This window comes from Bubalus kerabau, chromosome 5 (genome assembly GCF_029407905.1).
Source record: "Bubalus kerabau isolate K-KA32 ecotype Philippines breed swamp buffalo chromosome 5, PCC_UOA_SB_1v2, whole genome shotgun sequence".
Lineage (NCBI taxonomy): Eukaryota > Metazoa > Chordata > Mammalia > Artiodactyla > Bovidae > Bubalus > Bubalus kerabau.
In genome coordinates this window covers 83,608,469-83,632,120 of record NC_073628.1, presented here as the reverse complement: position 1 = coordinate 83,632,120, position 23,652 = coordinate 83,608,469, and the positions used below count along the sequence as shown (strand labels likewise).

At 41.3% G+C, this 23,652-nt stretch overlaps 1 pseudogene; it reads left to right on the top strand.

Moving 5' to 3' along the window:
* Window positions 1–14,184: 14,184 nt before the first annotated feature.
* LOC129653958 (deleted in azoospermia-like) lies at window positions 14,185–17,129 on the top strand (annotated as a pseudogene).
* The last annotated feature ends 6,523 nt before the right edge of the window (window positions 17,130–23,652 follow it).

Genomic DNA, 23,652 nt, shown 5'->3' with positions numbered 1-23,652 from the left:
ACACAGTAGTTGTCCTTTTGTGACTGGCTTATTTCATTTAGCATAATATCCTCAAAGGTTATAGCTTGTGTTAGAATTTCCACTTTTTTTAAGGCTGAATAATATCCCATTGTACGTGCATGCCACACTTGGTTTATCTGTTAGACTATCTTTTAAAATACAAGTTAGATCATGTCCCTTTTTTGCTTAAAACCCCTCAGTGGCTTCCTGTGGCTCTCAGTCAGAGCCTTCTCACGGCTGGGACCCCCTCTTCCAGCCCTGCACCCTTTGCTCTGGCCACCTGGCCCCTTCCTGATCCCAGAAGAAGCCCTTCCCCGCCCCAAACTCACATCACCCTCTGCCTGGAGCCATCTTCCTGGCTCCCTCTCGCACTGGCTTAGTCTCACTCCAGATGTTGCCTCCCTCCCAGGTGGGGCCTCCCCAGCCATTCTCTCTTCCCTCTCCCTGTTTACTTCCTTCACACTATCTGGCTTCTTTGGTGGCTTGTTTATTGTCTGTCTCCTCTCTTTGGAATAGGAGCTTCACAAGCCGCAGGCCCGGCTGTCTGGGGTGCTGCCGTGGGCTCAGTAAAGATGCTCTGAGAAGTGCCTCATTGACTGGGGGCTGGGGGGCTGTCTGCAGGGGGTGTGGCCTGCTGTGATGTAGTGTCACTTGTTCTAAATACTCATTTATAAAAATATCATACTGATGTTAGGAGGTGGTTATGACCTTGGAAGGGGCTGAACTGGATGGTTAGGAATCCAGGTTTTATCCCTCTCTTCCATGCTGCTGCTGCTAAGTCACTTCAGTCGTGTCCGACTCTGTGCGACCCCATAGACGGCAGCCCAGCATGCTCCCCTGTCCCTGGGATTCTCCAGGCAAGAACACTGGGTATCCAAACCCCTCAATCATGTAGCTGGACTGAAGGTCTCAGTTTCTTCTTAAATCAAACCATGGTGGGGGATGCGGAAAGCACGAATCTCCTGGGTTTCCAGCATGTTGTGATAATGTAAAGAGACAGAGAAATGAAGAATATTGGGTAAACATAAGAGTTTTTTAAAGAAATATATCAAATCCTTCAACCAGAGAAAAAAAGGAACCAAGAGGAACATAAATAATTTGAAAAATTCCCCCAGAGAAAGAGCAGAATTTCCACTCATTTGCATTAAAAAGTTTGTTAATGAGGGAAAATCTGTTCAATAAATAAAAAAAGTAATTTATTTTCAAATTGTACATATCTATAGAAACACATAAAAATGCATAGTTAGAGGAGGAGGAAGAGATTTTAAAAGGCAAAGCCCTTAATTTAGCATGCAAGCAAAGAGCTAAGTGATATATGTACTGGCATATTTTTTCTGTGTTGCAAATATCTCCTCCTACTCTCAGCTTGCCTTTTCATTAACGGTGTCTTAAATATATTACTGAATATAACATGCATACATACAGAAGAGTGACTACATCATACAGTACAATATGAACATTTTTTACACATGAACTGTGTGACCAGCATCCGGATTGAGAACTGACATCACCAGCACCCCAAAGCCCCTTTATGCCTCCTCTGGCCACCATGCTCCAAGGTAACCACTGTCCTGACTTACACACATGGGAGATGAAGTATGTTCTCTTTGGTGTGTGTTTGCATGTGGCATGCAGCACACTGATTTGGGCAGTTGTCATTCACTCATGTTTGTTGCATTGTAGCCGTCTATTACATGACGGTTTATCCGTCGTATGACTGATGGACATTTGGATGGTTTCCAGTTCAGAGGCACTCCAAGTAGTGCTGCTGTGAATGTTCTCATATGTGCATTTGATGAGCACGTATACATGTTTCTATTGGGTATACGCCTATGCTGGTCATATGTATATTATATATATATAATATAGGTGTTTATATTCCGCTTTAGGAGACATTGAGGGAAATATGCCAACACCTGGTTCTTTTTGTCTTTCCATGATATTGATTCTTTTTCATTACAATTGGAGGATGCTCGTATTGTATTATGTTTTATTTTGCATTTCCCTGATGATGAATTAAGCATCTCTTCATATGTTTATTGGCCATCTGGATAGCCTCTTCTGTGACACATCTGTTCTAGTTTATTGCCCATTTTTCTGTTAGATTGTCTGTTCTTGTCTCATTGTCCTTTTTTTATTGACTTTTGGGAAATCTTTATATATCCTGAATACAAGTCCTTTGTTAAAGTATATCTTCTCCCAATCTCTGGCTTAAGTTTACACTCTTTTTTCAAAAATTAAAAAAAAAATTTTCACTCTTAATGGTGGCTTTTGAGGAACAGAAGTCTTAAATTTATCATTTTTTTCCCTTTATGGTTAACATTTCTATTTCTGTTAAATTAAAGTATCTTTGATAAGTAGATATCTCTGATTTTAATATAGTCAAATTGAGAAGTCTTTTATGACATTTTTTAAATTAAAAAATGTATTTATTTATTTTATTTTGGCTGCGCTGGGTCTTTGTCGTGGTGCGTAGTCCCTACAGCGCTTGTGCTCAGTACCTGTGGCACGCAGGCTCCCTAGTGGTGGTGCATGGGCTTAGGTGCCCCGCCCGGCGTGTGGGATGTTAGTCCCTGAGCAGGGGTCAGACCCGAGTCCCCTGCACTGGAAGGCAGATTCTTAATCACTGAACCTCCAGGGAAGTCCCCATGACAGTTATGTGTCCAAGGAACCTTGCCGTACCCTGTGTTCATTAAGATATAAACCCTCTATTCTCTCCTAAAATTTTTTTAGCTGTGCCTCACACATTTAGGTCCATAATCCACCAAGAATTGATTTGAGGGACGGGTGAGGGGAAGGATGGACTGGGAATTGGGGATTGCTGCTGCTGCTGCTAAGTTGCTTCAGTCGTGTCCGACTCTGTGCGACCCCATAGATGGCAGCCCACTAGGCTCCTCTGTCCCCGGGATTCTCCAGGCAAGAACACTGGAGTGGGTTGCCATTGCCTTCTCCAATGCACGAAAGTGAAAAGTGAAAGTGAAGTCGCTCAGTCATGTCCGACTCTTAGCGACCCCATGGACTGCAGCCTACCAGGCTCCCCCATCCATGGGATTTTCCAGGCAAGAGTATTAGCAGATGCAAACTATCACATATAAAATGGATAGACAACAAGGTCCTACTGTATGGCACAGGGAACTATATTCAATATCCTGAGATAAACCATCATGGAAAGAAATATAAAGAAAGAATGTGTGTGTATATATATATATATACACACACACACAAATAAAGAATGTATATATATATAATATACATTCATATATAAATATGAATCTGCTGTACAGCAGAAATTAACACAACATGGTAATTCAATTATACTTCAATTAAAAAAAAGAATTGATTTGTATGATGTGAGATAGGGGTCCGATTTTACTTTTTTCCATATAGATACTTCAAGGAGCACTACTTGTTGAAAAGACCATTCTTTCTTTATTACAATGTTGTACATTTTTAAAATGCATAAATAAATACATAAAATGCATAGATAAATAAATACATAAAAATAAATGTACAAATGCTGTACATTTGTGATAAATCAAGTATTCATACATTCATGGGTCTGTTTTTGACTCTCTCTCTTGTTCTATCGGTGTACCTGTCTTTCCTACCAATACCACATTGTCTTAATTCCATGAACCCTTGCCCCCTGCACTGGAAGCATGATGACTTAACCACTGGACCACCAGGGAAGTTCATACTGTTTTTGTTACTATAGGTTTATGGTGTGGTCTGAGGTCAGGGAGTCTGATTCCTCCAGCTCCATTTTTCTTTCTCAGGATGGATATTTTCTGCAACTGATGTCTAAAATTACCCTTTTTCAACATAATAGAGTCTAGAAGAAATAAAACCCTAAATATGCAAACTAAAATTATAAGGAAGGGCAACTTAAACAATAGTGAGCTGCTAGATTATCAATAGCTACTCAAGAAATCTAGTTTGAAAATTCCCAAAATTTTGGGAAACAGATGCAGTCATTTCATTGCTAGAGACTTAGAAAATGTGAACATTCCTTTTGGAGTGCAAACAGAGCTGCAAAAGGGCCCGTACCACCTGTAAATCTACCCCTACCTCCTCCAGGTCAAAAGAAGAAAAGCGCTGCATGCGTAGAGATGTTTATAATAGCAGGGCTTCCAGTAGTGAAAACGAAACACACTATGGTGTCCCACCTGATGAAACACAGAGCAATCCAAATGAGGTGTATAGTAACTGTGTAAAACAGGGAAGGGTGTGGAATTCTTCTAAGTTAAAAACAAATTCCATCAAACAAGTATAGATTATCTACTAAAATTTGTAAGGGAAAAAAATACTAAAAGTTGTAAGGGAATAAAAGGAGGAATGAAAATTGTAGGATTATAGGCACCGCACCCCATCTTTAAGTTTCAAAATGATCATGAAAAATCTGGCTGTTTGGGTGTTTTCAACTTAAAAGTAAGAGCAGGGAGCAGTGAGTCACCAGACTGGAGCAGTTTACCACTCTTTCCACCACTCTGCCTGGCTGAATCCAGCTCATTCTCCGCATATCATATTAAATGTTAGCTCATCACAGAGACCTGACTCATTGCCCTAAAGTAGAACCCAGATATGCACTTTCATTTTCTCTTAGTGTGCTCTATAATTCACACTTTGCACACTTCTTCCTTCCGTCCAGATGGCTTGAGTTTAAACCTCAAACCCCAAATTACTAACAAGCTACCACTCTGTGCCGCAGGTTCCTCATCTGCGAAATGGGGGCAATGACAGCCCTTCCTGGTGAGGAGTTGGTGAACCGGTGCTTGTAAAATTCACTGTGTTCTGGGTTCACAGTAAGTGCAGCTGTGGATGGAATTGCATCCCCTCAAAATTCATATATGTGAGTCCTAACCCCCAACGTGATGGAATTATGAATTGGGGGTCTTTAGGGATTAATTAGGTTTAGATGAGGTAATGAAGATGAGGCCTTCATAGTGGAATTAATGCGGTTATAAAAGAGGAAGCTGCAACAGAACTCTCTCTCTGCCATGTGAGCACACAGCAAGAAGACAGCCACCTGCAAACCAGGAAGTGGGCTCTCACCAGGGACCAAATCAGCTGGCACCTTGACCTTGAGCCTCCCAACCTCCAGAAGTGTGAGATGATAAGTGTCTGTTGTTTCCACCATCTAGTCTGTGGTATTTTGTTATGCAAGCCTGAGTTAACAAAACCATGTTATAAAAGTGTTGGCTATGATTATTATTTAACTGTGTAGTCATTAAAAATCATGTTTTTGAAGACTTTTATTCCATGCTATAACAACACTAAGTAGAGAACAGGATAAAAATATACAAACACCAACACCTTAAATTTTGAAATAGCATGGAAGAAAACATACCAATATGTGGTAATAGAGGTTAATATCTAGGAGGTATGATTATAGATAACTTAAATATTCTTTTTTATAGTTTTCTGTATTTTCAAATGTTTTCTACATGAGCAATAGGAAAAGTTTAAAAAGCAATGAATTTTTGTAAAATTTTTTTTATGCATTTGACAAGCTCATGTGCTACCCTTTCCTCTCTTACTTTGGGCCTTGTGGCCACTGCCTAAATCCTGCTTGGCTTGAAGTTAGAGCCACAGGTGTTCTCCCCTTGGTGACCCTGGACAAGTTGTGTGACCTCTCTGGTCTTGGTTTCTTCATTTGAGAGGACCCTGTGATCTCACGGGGTTTTAGAGAAGAGAAGACGACCACTGAGCCAAAGTACCTTGGAGATGCTTTGGATGGGCAGGGTAACCCTGTGACTCCCATAACATCAGGTATTCTGCGTCCCTCCTCTACCCGCCAGCAGCCAGCCCAGTCTCAGTGGCAGGGTCAGAGTCAGGAAAAGCTCCCACCACTCCCCTACCTCTGTACTGCCCAGGAGGGCACTGCTCAGAGCTGGGTCAGGGGCTGGTGGGGGTGGGGGTGGGGGGTGGAAAATACAGAAAAATCATAAAGATGACACCAAAAATCACCCAGATTTCTTCAACTCAGTAATGATCAGTGTTGACACACTTGTTAATTTCCTTTTTTCCCCCTTTAGTGTGTTGACTGAAATCATACATTTTATTTTTTCATATTCTTTTCCATTATGGTTTATTATGTGATATGAATATAATTCCCTATGCTATACATTAGGGTCTTGGCATTTATTCGTTCTATGTATAATGGTTTGCATCTGCTAATCCCAAACTCCCAGTCCAACCCTTCTCTGTCCCCACCCCCTAGGCAACCATAAGTCTGTTCTCTATGTCTATGAGTCTGTTTCTATTTCTGTTTTATAGATAAGTTCATTTGTGTTATGTTTTAGATTCCATATGTAAGTGATATTATATGATATTTGTCTTTCTCTGATTTACTTCACTTAGTATGATAATTAGAGAAGGAAATGGCAACCCACTCCAGTGTTCTTGCCTGGAGAATCCCAGGGACAGGGGAGCCTCGTGGGCTGCCCTCTATGGGGTCACACAGAGTTGGACACGACTGAAGTGACTTAGCAGCAGCAGCAACGGTATGATAATCACTAGGTCTATCCATGTTGCTGCAAATGGCATTATTTTATTCTTTTCGGTGGCGGAATAATATTCCATTGTGTATATATATATGTACCACATCTTCTTTATCCATTCATCTGTCAATGGACATTTAGTTTGTTTCCATGTCCTGGCTATTGTGAATAGTGCTGCTATGAATATTGGGGTGCATGTGTCTTTTTGAATTATAGTTTTCTCTGGATATATACCCAGGAGTAGAATTTCAGGATCGTATGGTAGCTCTATTTTTATTTTTTGAGGAAACTCCATACTGTTTTTCACAGTGGTTGTACCAATTTACATTCCCAACAACAGTGCTACCTTTCTGTTGATTACCCCTGTCCTCTTTCAACTGCTCCATGGATGGGATCTTGGCTGAAGGCAGGGGAACCAGTTAAATAGCTTCTTGAATCCTTTCTCTACTTTTTTAAAAAAGGTCTTCCATAGTGTTTTCCAAGTCCTGAAAACTGTTTAAGTGCTTAATAAATAGTGATTCAAACGACCCTACAATGAAAGCTCTATTATCATTCTCCTCATTCAGTAAATGTGGAAACTAAGTCACGGGGAGCAGCCCAAGGCTGCTTTGACAAGATGAGCTGGACTTGGGCCCACTCAGAAGCAGGGAGGGGTTCCTGATGCGTGAAGAAGCCAGCACCTCCTATTTGGGTCTTAGCCACACCTTTCCTGACTCATAACACTTCTTTCTTTTAGGCCTCATCTTATTTCTTCAGGTGCCCTGAGCACTGGTAACAGGCAGACTGGCCAGGGTCCTTGGGGCGCCAAGGATGACACTTTCTTTGCAGTCAAAGTTGTGGCACAAGAAAGTTTGGAAGGGATCACAGGCATGATCACCGTGCCCGGGGCCTTCCCCAACCCTAGAGCTCAGGGCTGCCTCTGCTAGTCAGCACGGAAGGGTCACACCAGGGAAATTTGACATGGACTGCTCCCTGGGAAGCTAGTGAGAATCCACATCAGCCTCTCTTCAGCCCAGCCACACTTATCACCCCGAGTAGCTGTCTGTTTACTAAGGGTGGGCTTCCTCCTGGCTGGGACTCTGTCTTTGTTTCCCCAGCTCTGAGGTGTCTGGTGATTGATCAGTGCTCAGCGAATGTTGATTGAATGAATGAACTGCGGATGGGATTAGCTGGCTGCCCAGAGATAGCCCATCTACTGAGACTGGGAGACTGTTTACCCATGAGATTAAGGTGCTGTGGGTGCAGCCTACACTGGTCAAGAGGCCTGTGTTCAAATCCCAGTGGGGTCCCTGACATTCAGACTCATGGCCTTGGACGATATTGTGTTTTGTGAATGGCGTTGTGTGTTTCAGCCTCGATTTTCCTTCTCAAAGTCCCCCATTGCTGTGGGGGTACAAATGGAATGTATGTGACTGCAAGGAGCCCCAGGTACGCAGAACGATGGGTGCTGAGCCTTCGGACTTAGATCATGGAGCCGTGATCTTCTCTTACCCTTGCTCCTTCTCAGCGAAGGCAACACACTCAGGGCTCCAGGGTTGCCTTCCTGTTGTTGTTCAGTCACTAAGTCATGCCTGACTCTATGCGACCCCATGGACTGCAGCAGTCCAGGCTTCTCTGTCCTCCACTGCCTCCTGTAGTTTGCTCAAATTCATGTCCAGTGAGTTAGTTGGTGATGTTATCTAATCATCTCATCCTCTGACTTTCCTGCCCTCCTTGAAAATGCTTTTCCTGAAGAGAGGGCTCTGCACTCCTGACAGGGCTTCAGCCTCTGGGAGGCAGGAAGCTGATGTGCAAAGACATCTGGAGTCTGGTTGGGCACATCTCACACTGGCTGAGGCTGGACTCCAAGAAGTTCTAAACCTTCCTCCCATCGTTAACATTTAAGAAGCAACCGGGTGATGTGGCGAAGGCAGAGGAAGAGGGTGTCAGAGAAGCAAGGGCCCATCTCCACGGCATCCTTCCTGACGCTCCTCTCATCACCCTTCCCCTTTCTCTCTTTTCGGTCATTCATTCTTCCACAGAGCCCCAAGCGGATGTCAGGGGCTCAGCCTCCCTCCTCTGGCCTCCATCAGAGGGAGATGGCTCCTCGTTCTGAGACAGAGCAAACAAGTCCTTGGGACTGTGAGACCCACCTGAGAGCCTTTGCCTAAAGGTCCTGTCCTCAGACCATCTTGCAGATGGAGCTAGAGCTGTCCTTGTTTTTTTGTTTTAAATTATTTATTTATTTTTGGCTGTGCTGGGTCTTCATTGCCTTTTAGCAGGCTTTCTCTAGTTGCGGAGAGTGGGGGCTACGCTTGGTTGCAGAGCGCGGGCTCTAGAGCACAGGCTCAGTACTTGTGGCTTCACTGCTCCACTGCATGTGGGATCCCTGTGGATCAGGGATCGAACTCGTGCCCCCTGCATTGGCAGGCAGATTCTTATCCACTGTACCACCAGGGAAGTCCTATAGCCCTCCTTCTTGTAAGGACTCTGTTTTGAAAAAAAAAATAATATTCTATTAAAAGCGTATGTAGGCAGAAACGTAATATTGATAAAAGGTTGCATTACTGGGGCCAGTTGCAATCCGAACATTTTTGAAGTCATCCCTGAGGACACAGTGATCTATGGTGCAGACTGGCTTTGTTAGGTGGAGACCAAGTAGCCACAGCCCCAGACACAGCAGCTGGATTTCCTGATGAAAATCTTGCCAAACTACCATCACTTAAAGAAGACTATGTATGAAAGGAAGCTCAGCTAAGAAAACATATGACATCAAGATAAAATTTGTCTTCTGAAAGAGTCACAGCGTTTATATTCTTTTGTGACATATTTGTATTGTATGTATTTATATTATTATATATTTGTATATAATAGCATTTACCAAACTAAATAAAAATGTTAATGACAGGACTTTTAGTCAATATACTTTAATCATTTTTTCTACTTGCATTGACTTTTTCAAATAACTCTTTTGATTTTAACTGTGCACTAGCTATATATTGGAGAAGGAAATGGCAACCCACTCCAATATTCTTGCCTGGAGAATCCCAGGGACCGGGGAGCCTGGTGGGCTGCCGTCTCTGGGGTCGCACAGAGTCGGATACGACTGAAACGACTTAGCAGCAGTAGCAGCAGCAGCTATATATTAAAAGTAATGGGTTTACCTTTTCCTTTTGCCGATTTGTAGCTGTTTAAAATTTCAATAGGTGTTGAATTAATTTCAACTTCATTTTGTTCCCAAGATTTCTTTTTTTTTTTTTAGTAAAATAGAAGTAAACAGGGAAAGATTGATTCAGTAGCATACCAAGTCAAAAAGAATGGTGTCTAATGAAAAGGACAAGTAAATGACTGTTGAGTGGTATTCTTAGGTTTCTGAGGACAATGAAAGTAGAAGAGATTTCAATATATTCATAAATATGTGAAATTATTTTGGCATATTGCCAGGCACTAATTGTTGACTTTGTCATAATTCTATTTACCTAAGTACATAATGGGCAAAATACTGACAATTTTATTGTAATTTCAAGTTTTAAAAAAAAATTCAGATGCATAAATTTAATGGGACATACTTTTTAACTTTTGAATCAGTAGATGTTAATACTAAGACATTAAAATGCTAAAATATTTTCTCTTGAAACTTAACTTTTTAAAATTGAGGTGTAATTCATTTACAGTGTTGTGTCAATTTTGGGTGTATAGCAAGATGATTCAGTTATATGTATACATTTTCATTTTCAGATTCTTTTCCACTATAAGTTATTACAAGATTAATTTTTAACTTTGGATAGTTAAAGACTACTTTTGAATTTGTGAAACTGATGGGTACAAACTAGCCTTTGTTCCAAAGGTGAATGACTTGATTTTGGTAAGACTATTCATGACTCAAGTTAGAAAACTGTACTACTACATATGGGTTTCCCAGGTGGTTCAGTGGGTAAAGAATCTGCCTGTAATGCTGGAGATATAGAAGATGTGGGTTCAATCTTTGAATCAGCAAGATCCCCTGGAGGAAGGCATGACAGCTCAATCCAGTTCTCGCCTGGAGAATCCCATGGACAGAGGAGCATGGCTACATTCCGTAAGGTTGCAAAGAGTAGGACACAACTAAAGCTACTAAGCACCCAAGCACTACTACACACAGTGGTTTGAAAAAGAACATCACATAAATGTCCTATTTTTGATAGCTGCTTTCTATTCATTTTTAACACCTGGTGATCAGCTTCAGATTTTATTGATCATGAAAATTTCTAGATAAAAAGGCAGAAATTACAAAACTGCCCTTGAAATGCTGTGCTGGTTCTGAATATCATCTCTGAACAACCTCTGATATGCTAATAAATGCTCTGTGCTCTAAAAAAAAAAAGTGTTATTCTGTTTAGAGATACCCTGTAACAGGCAATATTAACATACAGCAATAGCAAGGTTTTCCTCTGAGAGGCTGTCTGCTGCAGGTGCTTGCGTGAGAGCTAAAGAGCAGGGGCTGCACTGTCCCTTTCTTTATTTGCAAATAGCATGTCAGTTTCAGCTCAAATATCATTGCCTCTTAGGCTTCTGTGGGGCATGATGGTTGCTTTCCTTCTGCAAGCTTTTGGGCAAATTGTTGGTTTCCTGCACTCTAGTCCTTCAATTTGTCTTCCTCAGAGGCTTCTCTGGGCTCTGGGGACAGGGGTGGTGGTGGTGGGGGGCTCCTTTTCTTGGAGAAGTCTTCCTTAGGAAAGAGAGGAGAGGTTGCACGGTTCTGTGGTTAGTGCCTCTAGAGGATCCTAGAAGATGCTCTTGGACAAGGGATTTGGGTGACTTCCAGGGATATCTCTTTCGTTCACAGAACCTCCCATTGCAGATAAGGCTGAAATGCACGCATCTTCCTACAAGGAGCAAGCTGACCTTTTATTCACAATGGGCAGACATGGTCTCAGGTCTTTGCCAAAGAAGAGGTTTTGATAGTGAACACTCACAGTCCTATTTTCTCCAAAGAAATAGGTGAGTCTCTTTGAAGGATTGACTCTAGAGCAAATGAGTATTATTTGGGAACATTAAATGCTCAAATATTACAATTAGAATTCTCAGAATGATTTTTAATTGAAGTATATAGTTGATTTGCAATATTGTATTAGTTTCAGCTATAAAGAAAAGTGACTCAGATATATATATTTATTTTTTCCAGTTCTTTTTCATTATAGGTTATTATAAAGTATTGAATATATTTCCCTATGCTGTACAGTAGGTAGGTCCTTGTTTAATTATTTTATATATAGTGGTGTATATCTATTAATTCCATACTCCTAATTTATCCCTCCCCCTGTATGTAGATTGCTTTTAGTTTTGTTTACAGTTTCCTTTGCTGTTCTAAAATAAACTTTTTATTTAAAATAACAAACAGCAACAGAAGGGCTAGGCTATAAAGTCATGAATGTTTCAGAATGTGAAGCCATGGGCACAAACAATAAATATCAGTACACATAAACAAGTGAAATGTGCAATGTAGAGGTTCAACCAGGTCTACATACAGAAAACAGAGACCTTGGAGAGAGGGTGGACAGGGTTGGGAGGCTGAAATTTTATTAAGAGAAAAAAGAAGAGGAAGAGAGATGAGAATCAGAACAGATAAGAAGGGTCCACATATCTTAAAGAAGGCATTCTTTTTTTATTATTATTTTTTATTGAAGTATAGTTGTTGTGTGCACCACTATACATAAAATAGTTCAACAAGGACCTATCTATCAATATATATAAGGGCTTCCCTGGTGGCTCAGATGGTATAGAATCTGCCTGCAATGTGGGAGACCTGGGTTTGATCCCTGGGTTGGGAAAATTCCCTGGAGGAGGGCATGGCAACCCACTCCAGTATTCTTGCCTGGAGAATCCCCATGGACTTCATCTCCAGTCCATGAGATGGCAAAGAGTCGGATACAGCTGAGCGACTATACATAACATATATATATAAATTCTTTCTCATATTCTTTCCATTATGGTTTATTACAGGATGTTGAATACAGTTCCCTGTGCTATAAAATAAGACCTTGTTTAAATATAATATAGCGTAGTCTGCATCTGCTAGTCCCAAACTCCCAATCCAGTCCTCTCCTGCCCCCGTTCCCCCGGCAACTACAAGTCTGTTCTCCATCTGTGAGTCTGTTTCTGTTTCGTGGATAAACTCATTTGTGTTGTATTTTAGATTCTGCATATAGGTGAGCATTATGGTATTTGTCTTTTTCTGACCGACTTTGCTTAGTATGAGTGGTCCAGGGTTTATTTTGGACTCTGCTTTTTATTGGCCCTACAATAAAGAATATTTACATAATAATGGTAACATAATTGTCACTTATCAGTTTTCAGCATTTAAAATCAACTTTTAAACAAAGGACTAAGTAGAATATTATGTTTACCAACCTTGATATTAAAAACGCCAGGGTGTAACTGGTACAGGGTTAGGAGACCAGAGCGGATGAGGAGGTGGAAGACACGGCTGCTTCATAGTCTTATTTTATGTGAAGCAATATTAAAACACTGTCTGCAGCTCAAGGAGTGAGAAATAGAGGTTTTCGTACATTGATGAAATTCACAAAAGTGTTGAGAAGAACTAAAATTACCAACACATTTATTAAAAATCTGAGAGGAGGATGGAATCCAGATTGAGGAGGAAAGGAGCTAAATCCTTGTGTTTTGTAGCGAAGAGTCGACAGATACAGGAAAGTTAAGGAGTCAAGCTTACTGTTTATGGTTTGGGAGGTAAACTGTCAGAAGTGCTGTTTGAGGACCGGGGAAGGATGCAGTGGGAGGCTATTACTTTTCATTCTAAATCTTTCTTTGCTATTTGATGCAACACCACAGATATATCTTTGAACACACACACACACACATACACAAAAGGCTCTTCAGAAAACTCATCCGCTCCCACCAGGAACCCCTCAGAGCTCCAAGAGCAAGCAGCAGGCCAAATGCTCTAAGGACAGCTTAGAGCTGCATAGAAGAGGAAGCAAAAAGTGTTTCCAGGAGGTGTGGGGGCTGCCTGGTGGCTGGAGTGTCACATCCCCTAATGAACATGCAGGAAGTGGGTGAAACACGCCAGAGTGGATGGCAAAAGCTCGTTTCCTTTCCATGATAGATGCAGTGCTGAGCTATTGACAAAATGCTGAAGTATGTGGGAAAAGGATCTGGCCCAACAGGACGGTGCTAATCCTAGGGATTTCCCAAATGACTCTATGCTCGTTGTTATGTATTTTGTTTACTCAGGCCACCTTTCCAATTACCTGTCAGAGGGGCAAATCCTTCCTCCCTGCTTTATCAGGTGTGAGAGGTAAAGAACCGGGTAAATAAGAGGGTAATGAGAATACCATAATAATGATTCTGATACCACATATCAATTAATGATAACAAATATCAATACCACTGCCCTCCATTAACACTTCTCCCCTGGATTGGGTAGAACTCTGGCTCCACAGGAATGAAATCAGTACTGACAGCCTAGAAAAATATGCTCTGATACAGACCTTCCAGAATTTTCCATCTAGAACAAGTTGATCCTAAAGAAAAAGTCAAAGGAGCTCGCCTGCACCCCTTGGCCTTGCCACTCTTCTCTGCTTCCTCTGCCCATTCAAGCTGGGTAGGGGCATGAGCAGGCCTAACAGCAGTGGCGAGTGAGGTGCCTGAAGCCAGCTTCTGCTCCTCCTCCAACCCCTCTGCGGGAACACTGGTTGTGGTCATCATGTCTGCTGCAACTCCTGAGACTCCAAACTCAACCATCTCCAGAGGCCAGCACCCAGTGTTCATCAGCTATGACCCGCCAAGGCTATTTTTTCCAGAGGGTAAAGTCATGCCAAATATCCTTTTTTTTTGCCGGTGGAATTGATGTTAGGATGGACACAACCGAAATCAGAGGTTCCTTTACTAGGTATTCAGGTTCCATCCCTGGGTTGGGAAGATCTCCTGGAGAAGGAAATGGCAACCTACTCCAGTATTCTTGCCTGGAGAATCCCATGGACAGAAGAGCCTCGCAGGCTACAGTCCATGGAGTCACAAAGAGTCGGACGTGGCTGAGCAATGAACACTTTTGCTTTACTAGATATGTTTCAGTAAAAGAAGTGAAGATAATCACAGATTGAACTGATGTGTCCAAAGGCTATGGATTGTTGCATTTTACAATGATGTGAATGGGCAGAAGATAGTAGAATCACAGATACATTTCCCTAATAAAAAGCTGAAATTGAGCTCTGCACTCAGGAAACAAAATTTACGTGCTTATCATGTATAGCCTTGTCCTTTGGTTTTTAATATTCTTCCTCGACCACAGTTTCAGAGTGTCTGGAGTAACTCAAACACTGAAACTTACAGGCAGCCTCTAACCATGATGAATCCTATAATTCAGTATGTTCAGGTTTATCCTCCATATCCAACTTCACTGGTCTAGAATATCACTGGATATCAGCTGCCTGTTTATAATTATCAGATGCTACCGCCGTGTCCTGCTGAGGAACAACAGAGTTACGTTATTTCTCTGGCTTATACAGCTGTTAACTGCCACTCTGATGAAGTCCTTACAAATAGCTGTGAAAAGAAGAGAAGCGAAAAGCAAAGGAGAAAAGGAAAGATATAAACATCTGAATGCAGAGTTCCAAAGAATAGCAAGAAGAGATAAGAAAGCCTTCAGCGATAAATGCAAAAAAATAGAGGAAAACAACAGAATGGGAAAGACTAGAGATCTCTTCAAGAAAATCAGAGATACCAAGGGAACATTTCATGCAAAGATGGGCTCGATAAAGGACAGAAATGGTATGGACCTAACAGAAGCAGAAGATATTAAGAAGAGATGGCAAGAATATACAGAAGAACTGTACAAAAAAGATCTTCATGACCCAGATAATCACAATGGTGTGATCACTGACCTAGAGCCAGACATCCTGGAATGTGAAGTCAAGTGGGCCTTAGAAAGCATCACTATGAACAAAGCTAGTGGAGGTGATGGAATTCCAGTTGAGCTCTACCAAATCCTGAAAGATGATGCTGTGAAAGTGCTGCACTCAATATGCCAGCAAATTTGGAAAACTCAGCAGTGGCCACAGGACTGGAAAAGGTCTATTTTCATTCCAATCCCAAAGAAAGGCAATGCCAAAGAATGCTCAAACTACTGCCCAATTGCACTCATCTCACACGCTAGTAAAGTGATGCTCAAAATTCTCCAAGCCAGGCTTCAGCAATACGTGAACCGTGAACTTCCTAATGTTCAAGCTGGTTTTAGAAAAGGTAGAGGAACCAGAGATCAAATTGCCAACATCCGCTGGATCATGGAAAAAGCAAGAGAGTTCCAGAAAAGCATCTATTTCTGCTTTATTGACTATGCCAAAGCCTTTGACTGTGTGGATCACAATCAACTGTGGAAAATTCTGAAAGAGATGGGAATACCAGACCACCTGATCTGCCTCTTGAGAAATTTGTATGCAGGTCAGGAAGCAACAGTTAGAACTGGACATGGAACAACAGACTGGTTCCAAACAGGAAAAGGAGTACATGAAGGCTGTATATTGTCACCCTGTTTATTTAACTTATATGCAGAGTACATCATGAGAAACACTGGACTGGAAGAAACACAAGCTGGAATCAAGATTGCCTGGAGAAATGTCAATAACCTCAGATATGCAGATGACACCACCCTTATGGCAGAAAGTGAAGAGGAACTCAAAAGCCTCTTGATGAAAGTGAAAGTGGAGAGTGAAAAAGTTGGCTTAAAGCTCAACATTCAGAAAACGAAGATCATGGCATCTGATCCCATCACTTCATTGGAAATAGATGGGGAAACAGTGGAAACAGTGTCAGACTTTATTTTTCTGGGCTCCAAAATCACTGCAGATGGTGACTGCAGCCATGAAATTAAAAGACACTTACTCCTTGGAAGGAAAGTTATGACCAACCTAGATAGCATATTGAAAAGCAGAGACATTACTTTGCCAACAAAGGTCCATCTAGTCAAGGCTATGGTTTTTCCTGTGGTCATGTATGGATGTGAGAGTTGGACTGTGAAGAAGGCTGAGCGCCGAAGAATTGATGCTTTTGAGGTGTGGTGTTAGAGAAGACTCTTGAGAGTCCCTTGGACTGCAAGGAGATCCAACCAGTCCATTCTGAAAGAGATCAGCCCTGGGATTTCTTTGGAAGGAATGATGCTAAAGCTGAAACTCCAGTACTTTGGCCACCTCATGCGAAGAGTTGACTCATTGGAAAAGACTCTGATGCTGGGAGGGATTGGGGGCAAGAGGAGAAGGGGACGACAGAGGATGAGATGGCTGGATGGCATCACTGACTCGATGGACGTTGAGTCTGAGTGAACTCTGGGAGTTGGTGATGGACAGGGAGGCCTGGCGTGCTGCGATTCATGGGGTCGCAAAGAGTCGGACACGACTGAGCAACTGATCTGATCTGATCTGATGAAGTTGATCCAGGAGCTGAAGTTTTGCCAAGTGAATGCTCAGTTCATGAAGCTACATCATCCTCTGGAAATGGCCCACAAAAGAAATCTGTTAACGAAGTATAGGGACAGTGGTATCTTGACTATTTAATCCAGAGAACAGACTGAGAAATTCCCTTGTTAATCAAGATGACTACTGCCAGGATAAAAGAGTTCATCGCTTTAGAAGTCAGCCATTGCTTAAGTCTGTTTGATCCTCTTTGCTAACTTTCTAGTCTCATAGGAAGTTGCACGTTTTGAATAATAAGAAACTGAAAGTTTTCCCACTATTATAGAAATTTAATCCTGAATTTTGATAAATTGCACTCAGAGTTTCTATGCAAGTCATATTGGATTGCTTAGTTTTATTTTACATTGAAATTGTTTTTCATTAGACATTTACTTAGAAAATGATTCTGTGTTGAATATAGTTAAAAGTGAAAAAATAATTGAGACTGAAAGGAATAACTTTTTGTTTATCTATAACTTCTCATTTATGTGTAAGGACTTTTTAATTGACATTTTATGCATTTGAAAGCAAATGCTGATTTTCTTAAAAAAAAACTATTGTATTAGAAAAACCTATTTTAAAAGGTCAGAATTTTTTTTAACATAATCTCAATAGTAGAAGATGTTTATCAGTTTTCAAAATCAGTTGCTAGACAAAAAATAAAAGATAGTTACAATTGCAAGCCATAATGGGAACATGATTAACCTAACAACATGAAATCATTACATACAGTTTGGGGGAGTTCAAGCAGAATGATGTGGTAAATGGAAGTGCATTCATGGACATGTTTTTGAAAGGTCAGAATTTTGATAGTTTAAACACAAGCACTTTACTTCCCCAACAAGTACCTATGAACAGTACAATATCTATAATATTATGCTTTTATGATTTGTCTAGAAATTTGCCACACAAGCAGAGCTTTTAAAATGGCATTTTCAATCAGTGAACCTCAGTATAAAGTTGGCTTTATTGAAGTTTTCCTTATCCAAACCCAGTAAAACAGATTCGAAACAAACAGTCCAGTCATCAGTGGGTTTTACATTTATTATGTGCATGTGTGCTCAGTCCCTCAGGAGACTCTTGGCATATCTGACTCCTTGTGACCCCATAGACTATTGCACGCCAGGCGCCTCTGTCCATGGAATTTTCCAGGCAAGAATACGGGAGCAGGTTGCCATTTCCTACTCCAGGGGATCTTCTTGACCCAGCGATTGAAACCCAGTCTCTTGCATCTCCTTCATTAGCAGGCAGACTCTTTACCACTAGTGCCACCTGGGAAGCCCACAAAATATTTTATCTTTTATCTAGAATCCATACATTGAGATATCCAATTTGAATGGTAATTAGGATAACTAAAATTCCAGGCCTAATTTTTTTTAAAGAATCCAAACCAAACTGAATCATAAGCTTCTCAATGAGTTACTATTCTCCTTTTTTTCCATTTACTTTTTTTTCCTTGAAATGCTAACCTCAATGGCTGTATTTTAAATTATGCAAAATATTAAAGTATTAAAGAAGATATTAAAGAGGCTGAAACTTTTTTATGTCACTTAAAAGTTAGAGTATCTGAAAGAAATTGCATTTTACAAAAAAACATAAAAATGTTAATTATTTGTTATAGAACAGATAGATTTTTATTTTTGTGTTTTTTTTTTTTCCTATTGTATTTCCTTTTTAAAGTAAAATATGTCCAGGAGAGTCAAGGTTGTTTTTGCGGTTCTAAACCACGTAAGTTGTTTAGTAATATCCTCAAAATACACTAAAGTCAGCATTAACAATCCATTTTAAACTTAAATTTAAGTTTAAGATTAATTTTTAAAACAGATTTAAGAATCTGTTTTACTAGATTCCTCGTTAGACATTGCGAATCGTGACAAACAGCTAGAGATCCAGAGTCCCTTTGCTGTACCCATGGTCTGGCTTTTCCAGTCTGTTACCACCATGCGTTCAAGGGGTTTGCTCCTAGAACAGGTGATGGAAAGAAGAGAAGTAGCAGTGCAAGCAGTCTGAGGGCTAAGCCTTGGAAAGGTAACAATGGGGTAATAGTCTTTCTAACGGAGAAGGCAATGGCACCCCACTCCAGTACTCTTGCCTGGAAAATCCTATGGACAGAGGAGCCTGGTAGGCTGCAGTCCATGGGGTCGCTGAGGGTCGGACACGACTGAGAGACTTCCCTTTCACTTTTCACTTTCATGCATTGGAAAAGGAAATGGCAACCCACTCCAGTGTTCTTGCCTGAAGAATCCCAGGGATCGGGGAGCCTGGTGGGCTGCCGTCTATGGGGTCGCACAGAGTTGGACACGACTGAAGTGACTTAGCAGCAGCAGCAGTCTTTCTAAGGGAAACACTCGTATCAGCATCATTTGACCTGCCATGGACATGAGTTTAAAGTGGCTTCCTGGCTTTTGTTTCATTCGCCAGCCCCTTCACTAAAACATGGAAACTCCGTTTATGCCTATCCTATTGAAGCTTCCAGGGCTTCCCCGGTGGCGCACTGGTAAAGAATCCACCTGCCAAAGCACGAGACACAGGTTTGATCCGTGGGTTGGGAAGATCCCCTGGAGAAGGAAATGGCAAACTATTCCAGTATTCTTGCCTGAGAAATCCCATGGACAAAGGAGCCTGGCAGGCTATAGTCCACAGGGGTTGCAGAAAGAGTTGGGCACGACTTAGTGACCGAACAACAACAACATAGCTTCCAAGGGCCACATCATCAGTGCCCACTGTCTTACAATTTCTACTAATCTCCACTCTACTCTGAAGGGAGGAGTCTTTTAGCTTAAGGATCCCCAGAAGGGCTTTCTTATGGCTCAGAATTCGAAAGTGCGCTGAGATTTGTTCATTCTATTATTAAAATTCTCTGTTCTTTTCTGTGTGTGTGTGCTATAACCTTCTTACCTGTATTATTCTGTGGTTAAATCTCCAGGTTACTATAAATGATACCAAAATTCTAAAGAACCAATTTTAATTATCTCAGTATGACCTTAAGAAAAGTAAAGGAATAAACTTTTCATTTGTCTGTTATTTTGAGAAAAGTAAGGGAATAAACTTTTCATTTGTTATTTTGTTGAACTGACATATTTAAAAGAGTAAGGTAGAAAGAAGAGACAAAATCCTGAACTTTTCAAAATGGAATTTTAAACTTAAAAGTGTGTTCCTATTACCTATGCTGATACTGTCTTAGCATGAATGAATAGAAATAAACTATTTTTTCAAAAATATTTTGACTCACTTTTCATGTCATATTATCTTAAAAAAAAAAAAAAGAAGGTAGAGCTTTGGGTGGGTAGTATGTGACAAGATTCAGATCCTTGAAATTCAAAAGTATAAATATTGATCAGTTTCTTAATCTGACCAAGTAGTTTATAAAAGCAAATTTGGGTACTCTGAAAAAAAAAAAGAAAGAAAAGGCCTAGGGAATCATGTGAGGTCAGGAAAGCCACGACCAAACAGTGATGACTCCTGGCTGTGTCTCCAGGGAGGCGGCAAAGGACATGCTGCCAGGTGAAAACAAGAGAACACATTCCCACATTGATGATACCACACACCTGGGCTTGTGCAGGTCCAGACATTCCAAAAACTCATACAGGACTCAGCATTGTTTTGAGGGAAGCTGAGCAGAGGTCAGGTGTTAACATAGGAGATGCTTCTCATTGTCTGTCCATCTGCCAAGTTTGTCAACTTTAAAGATTTATGTGTTGAAGACTTCCCTTGTGGTTCAGTGGTCAAGACTCCATGCTCCCAATGCAGGGAGCCCGGGACTGATCCCTGGTCAGGGAACTAGAACCTATGTGTCACAACAAAGATCCTGAGTGCTGCAACTAAGACCCAGCATAGCAAAAAAAAAAAAAAAAAAAAAAAAGGTTGGATATGTTGGTTATTAGTTTATTGCAAAATTCAGACTTAAATTGAAGAAAGTAGGAAAAACCACTAGACCATTCAGGTATGACCTACATCAAATCCCTTATGATTATACAGTGGACGTGAGAAATAGATTCAAGGGATTAGATCTGATAGAATGCCTGAAGAACTATGGACAGAGGTTCATTGTATAGGAGGCAGTGATCAAGACCATCCCCAAGAAAAAGAAATGCAAAAAGGCAAAATGGTTGTCTGAGGAGGCCTTACAAACAGCTGAGAAAAGAAGAGAAGGTAAAAGGCAAAGGAGAAAAGGAAAGATATAAGCATCTGAATGCAGAGTTCCAAAGAATAGCAAGGAGAGATAAGAAAGCCTTCCTCGGTGATCAACGCAAAGAAATAGAGGAAAACAATAGAATGGGAAAGACCAGAGATCTCTTTAAGAAAATTAGTGATACCAAGGAAACATTTCATGCCAAAATAAGCACAATAAAGGACAGAAATGTATGGACCTAACAGAAGCAGAAGATATTAAGAAGAGGTGGCAAGAATACACAGAAGAACTATACAAAAGAGATCTTCATGTTCCAGATAATATGATGGTGTGATCACTCATCTAGAGCCAGACATCCTGGAGTCCGACATCAAGTGGGCCTTAGGAAGTATGAACAAAGCTAGTGGAGGTGATGGAATTTCAGTTGAGCTATTTCAAATCCTAAAAGATGATGCTGTGAAAGTGCTGCACTCAATATGCCAGCAAATTTGGAAAACTCAGCAGTGGCCACAGGACTGGAAAAGGTCTATTTTCATTCCAGTCCCAAAGAAAGACAATGCCAAAGAATGCTCAAACTACTGCACAATTGCACTCATCTCACACACTAGCAAAGAAATGCTCAAAATTCTCCAAGCTAGGCTTCAACAGTATATGAACCAAGAACTTTCTGATGTTCAAGCTGGATTTAGAAAAGACAGAGGAACCAGAGATCAAATTGCCAACATCCGCTGGATCATAGAAAAAGTAAGACAGTTCCAGAAAAACATCTACTTCTGCTTCACTGACTATGCTAAAGCCTTTGACTGTGAAGATCACAACAAACTGTGGAAAAGTCTGAAAGAGATGGGAATACCAGACTACCTGACCTGCCACCTGAGAAATCTGTATGCAGGTCAAGAAGCAACAGTTAGAACAGGACATGGAACAACAGACTGGTTCCAAATTGGGAAAGGAGTACCATCAAGGCTGTATATTGTCACCTTGATTATTTAACATCTATGCAGAGTACATCATGAGAAATGCAGGGCTGGATGAAGCACAAGCTGGAATCAAGATTGCTGGGAGAAATATCAATAACCTCAGATATGCAGATGACACCACCCTTATGGCAGAAAGTGAAGAAGAACTAAAGAGCCTCTTGATGAAAGTGAAAGAGGAGAGTGAAAAAGCTGGTTTAAAACTCAACATTCACAAAACGAAGATCATGGCATCTGGTCCCATCACTTCATGGCAAATAGATGGGGAAACAATGGAAACAGGGATAGACTTTAATTTGGGGGGCTCCAAAATCACTGCAGATGTTGACTGCAGCCATGAAATTAAAAGACCCTTACTCCTTGGAAGAAAAGCTATGACCAACCTCGACAGCGTATTAAAAAGCAGAGACATTGCTTTGCCAACAAAGGTCCATTTAGTCAAGGCTATGGTTTTCTAGTAGCCATGTATGAATGTGAGAGTTGGACTAAAAAGAAAGCTGAGTGCCAAAGAATTGATGCTTTCGAGGTGTGGTGTTGGAGAAGACTCTTGAGAGTCCCTTGGACTGTAAGGAGATCCAACCAGTCAATCCTGAAGGAAGTCAGTCCTGAATATTCATTGGAAAGACTGATGCTGAAGCTGAAGCTCCAATAATTTGGCCACCTGATGCAAAGAACTGACTCACTGCAAAAGACCCTGATGCTGGAAAAGATTTAAGGCAGGAGGAGAAGGGGAAAACAAGGGATGAGATGGTTGGATGGCATCACCAACTCGATAGACCTGAGTTTGAGCAAGCTCTGGAAGTTGGTGATGGACAGGGAAGCCTGGCGTGCTGCAGCCCATGGGGTCGCGAAGAGTCGGACACGACTGAGCGACTGAACTGAACTGAAATCAGTAGTGGCCTTAATCTGGACTAAGGTTTCTTGTATCTAGTTTCCATCCATTCACTCTTTTCTTTCCCCTGTCCTCTACCCCCTGCCTCACTCTCTCTCTTTTAGCAAGTGCACTTCAAGTACAAATTATCTTCTGGAAACGTGTCAAGTGTGATTACAAGGTGGACCTGGGGGGTGTCCATCCCTTGCTGAGCTGGTACTCTGTCAGGAGAGCTGTACCCCTGTCTCTTTCCAGAATGCCACAGGGACTATCACCCCCCCTGTTTTCACAAGGGACCAAGTGCATCCAGAGAATATAGTGGTGAGCTGGGCAAGGAGAGATGGGGGTGGGTGGTCAGAACATTAGGAAGGGTGTTCATAAAGGAAGTGAAACGTATGCTGAGGTTTGCAGATAAGAACATTTCAAAGATAAAAAAACAGATGAAGAATGAAGAATGAAGATGAAGAATGAAGATGAAGATGACCCTCCGGGGGTGTTCTCTGAGAGGTCAGAATGCTGAGTGGAGGGGGTGGCTGTGAGGGGCAGGACGCAGGGCTGGGAACCCTGAACCTCAGAGGAGAGGGACCTCTGTCTGGGCTCTGTGTGGCCACGGGAGTGACAAGTTAGGGGTCACCTGCGCAGAGAATCACGGTTCAGAAATAGTACCTTGGGCTACTGCATCCTGTGTCATGGTTCTTGAATATGAAAATATTCAGAAGCTGTAAAGAAAGACACAAAAAGAGTTTTT